Genomic DNA, 4,137 nt, shown 5'->3' on the forward strand with positions numbered 1-4,137 from the left:
TCAATCTTATACTAACTGGGATACCAAATCCAAACTTGGCATCTTAAATATTGAGTATTGGGTGACAGTACGGATGAACTCTATATACCAGGTCCGTGGGGGAAGTTGGAGAGGAAATGTAATGGAATAAACCCCACAATGCAATGCGCAAAGTGAAAAACGAGTCGTTTATAACGGTTAAACAAATCTTGGACTAAAGTTTTAAACATGAGGCCTAAACCCTAATCCTTACCCTAACCCGAACACTAAACTTTATCCGGGCCCTAACTCTATAATACTAATCCGCTAAACCTAACCCTAACTGTTAACATAACTCGAACTCTATTCCTAACTCTGACCCTATACCCTATCCACAACACTAACCCTAACCCTATAACTTATCCCTAACCCTAATCTTAACATAAAATATGTTAAACCCTCAAACATTATCTATTTCGGACTAATGAACCTTCCAGGTGGTGGTCGCATTGCGTTCTCTAAATACAGTACAATTTTTTATCGTCAACCGTGTAATTGAATGGGATTATTTTGAAATTTTAAAACGCTTGAAATATCACAAACAAATAGGCCTACGGTATGTTAATAAATAATATAAATACATGCTAAAACCGTTGGGGTTCGATAATGAACCCCACAAAACTATTAACCGAGCCATTCGCCGCCTGGAACCTTCAGACTATTATTGTCTGTTCCCGTTCCTTTGCTTGTGTATTGTTTATTGTTTGTTTCTGTCATAACTTGCATATTCTTTTTCATTACAAATGCATATCTCTTAATGATTTTCGTTCTGGCCATAGGCTTCAAGATAAAAAAAAGTCGAAGTTTTTAAGGTATATATCAAAATTTCAACAGATATCTCTAGAACCACTGAACCAATACTAGGCTTGTTTGTACTTATTTTCATGCATTTTTCATGCTGATTCTGAATATGGTCATGAAAATGTTCAATTCTGAAATTGTTTAACCTTTAAAGAAAAATTGAAACTTGTCGTCTGCAGCCGACATCAATGTGGACATAAAGGATTAACATGCCGTATTTCAAATTGCATACCGGGAAGGCAATTGTGGTAGGTCAAATGTATGGTTATAGTTTTATCTTGAGAAGCGAAAGATGGTAACAGGTTGATAATACTTCCGGTCCCTATCATAGCTCAATTGAAACAAAGACCTTCTAATTCTCAGTTTTCTTTGATAAACACAGTTTCCTCTTCTACTCATATGTCGCATAAAAACAATATTGTTTACTCTAATAAAATCCTACAAATTGTGTTTATGAACGCGATTTAATATAGATATATTGAATTGTTGCCAAGACATATCCACACCTCCACCGTACACCAATCATCCACACGCACCCCATCACACTTACTGAGAGAAACGACTTGAAACAAAAATACAAATTTCTCTGTTATTAAGCATCAGACGAATACATCGACCCGATCTCGACCTTTTCAATGTTTTTAATTGTAGAAGACAACGAAATGTGTGTTTCAGTTCCTCTTTTGATATGTTTCTTGAAAAGTTCGTTGCTACAACTAGTAAAAGGATGAAAAATTATATGACAGAGAAATGGAGCTGGGGTGCCCTAATTAAAAGTTGATGACAGGGATGTGCGGCCACATTGATCCCCATTTTTCAACTCACTCGCACCGAATGGCCCCCTAACTCATAGAATGACCACATTTTTGTTTTACTGCCACCAAAAGACCGCATTTTTTCAAGAATTTGAGCAAACTATTGATAAGGCTCAAATCACATGGCAGTTTCAAAAACGAATGCGGAATGCGTTTTTTGGTTTTTTAAAGATTTTTTTAAAGATTGTTTTTTTAAACTTAATTTTGAATTATAATGTAATTTTCAACTGTTCAAAAGTACACAGTAAAAGATTACAAATATCAATTATTATTTGTATACCTCATTTGTTTTAAGCCTAACAATGGGTACTTTTTGTATGATGTTACTTTTTGTTATTATGTAAATGGGTCGCTTTTGTCAACTTGACTGTATACAAATGGGTCGTTTTTTGACGTTTTTAAGCAAAAGTTCAAAAGTGGCAATTTTGGTGGCTACTATTATGAATAATATGTTTGGTTGTTACTATACTGCGCCAATAAAGTATCCTTACACTTGGAAAAATAATCACAATTTCCAAACTGAACAATATTGTGGTAAATTTGTTTTTTAATAGATGCACTATCTAATCCTGCACATTATGATACCACATTGACTCCAGCGTGACTTCCAGAAGCAAAGTTACAAGCATTTGATTAGACGAAGGTCCAGTTTTAAAAGTGACAAACTGGCCTATTCAAAACTCCACAGACTAGACATCTGGTGGATTGAGAGTGGTGAATGGCTAATTTATGCGTTTGGCTTTAATTTAAAACAAAAGGAACAAAAGAAAACTGAAACAAAAGAACTGACACATAAAATGAAAGTTATGAAAAGTACAGATATAAGTAAAACTGAAATAAAAACTGCTTTAAATAACGCTTCATTGAAGAAACTGTGTTGTCTCTTTGTTGCGCTTATTGGAATCTTTTTGCGCCTTGTATAGGACACCCAGCAAACACAAAACGTTTTCGACATCATTCGCAAAAGGTTATAAAAGGTTGTCAGAAAACGTTTAAATGTCGGGTTATATAAAGGGTATATTAAGAGTATAAAACGTTTCCATAACCTTAAAAAACATTGTTTGATAATCTAATGCTCAGCAAACAAAAATGTTTTACAGAAAACGTTTAAATGTCGGGTTAACGGGTATAAAAACGTTTTAATAACATTCCAAAAACATTCTTGAAAACTTGATACAAAACATTCTAAACAGAATGTTATTTTGGGGTTGAAAAATATTTTGCGAAAAATGTTTGCCCAAAATATTTTCAATAACGTTTTAAAAACATTTTCATGACCTTTATATAACCCGACATTTAAATGTTATTAAAAGGTTTTGAAAAAAACATTTAAAGAACATTTCTGTGTTTCCTGTGTTCAAATATTTTAACATAATGTTATTTAAGTATTGACACAATATTTGGCAAAAATGTTTGCAAAAATAGTTTACAATAACATTTTTTGAAAACATTAAAAAATATTGTTGTAGTGTGTTTTCATACAAAACGTTTTAAAACGTTATCATAACCTTTATATAACCCGACATTTTAATGTTATTAAAACGTTTTTACCTGAACCAAAAGCCAAAATATAACTTATTTTAAAACGTTTTTAAAACGTTTTTGTGTTTGCTGGGCAGTTTGCCACTTTTAAAACTGGACCTTCGTCGATTCTTCAATTGCTTGTAACTTTACTTCATGAGGTCACATTGGATTCAATGTGGTGTCATAATGTGCAGGATTAGATAGTGCATCTGTTAAACAAACAAATTTACCCCAATATTGTTTCAAAGTGTAAGGATACTTTATTGGCGCAGTATATATGTAAGAATGGGTGATATATTTTGTACAATTTGCTATTAACATGTGTCGATTTTTTACCCATGCACTGGCGGCACACGCTTACTAAGTTATGAATCAAATACCCACCTCAACCTCTCTGAAAGCAAGAGGGGAAAGAGAAAAATTAAGAGGGGGGAAGAAAATATCGATACAGAGAGGGAATGAGGGGAAAATAGAATATAATATATATAGGAGTTACTGGGGAAATAGAGGGGCAACAGAGGAGGGAGGTAGAGCAGAGGAAAGAAAATAGATAAGAGATATAGAACCTGAACGAGAACCTGCTTGAGACTTGTAATGAATCATTCATAAACTCCTTTAGCAATACCTTAAATGGCATACTTGAATGCCTAGAAAAGGTACCTTTAGGTATTCTTGAAATTGACACTTAAATTCAAAGGGAAATGGCGCCATTTGTGGTTGATTTCAGCTGATTTGTATTCACCAGTGTTCGCCATGCGGTTGTTTTCAGGGCTATACGTGCCCACAGTTAGCAGCATGCGAGAACCTTAATTTAAAGAAAGTATATAAAGTTGTGCTTTTTCTTTCTCTATGTGCATGTTTAGCATCTAAAACACGAAATAGCTGTGGAACTGATAAACAAATATAGATACAAATAAACAAATAAACAATAAAAACAAACAAAATTAGTAGGAACCGGGTATTATTAAGACATTATTGA

Source organism: Amphiura filiformis, chromosome 2 (assembly GCF_039555335.1).
Source record: "Amphiura filiformis chromosome 2, Afil_fr2py, whole genome shotgun sequence".
NCBI lineage: Eukaryota > Metazoa > Echinodermata > Ophiuroidea > Amphilepidida > Amphiuridae > Amphiura > Amphiura filiformis.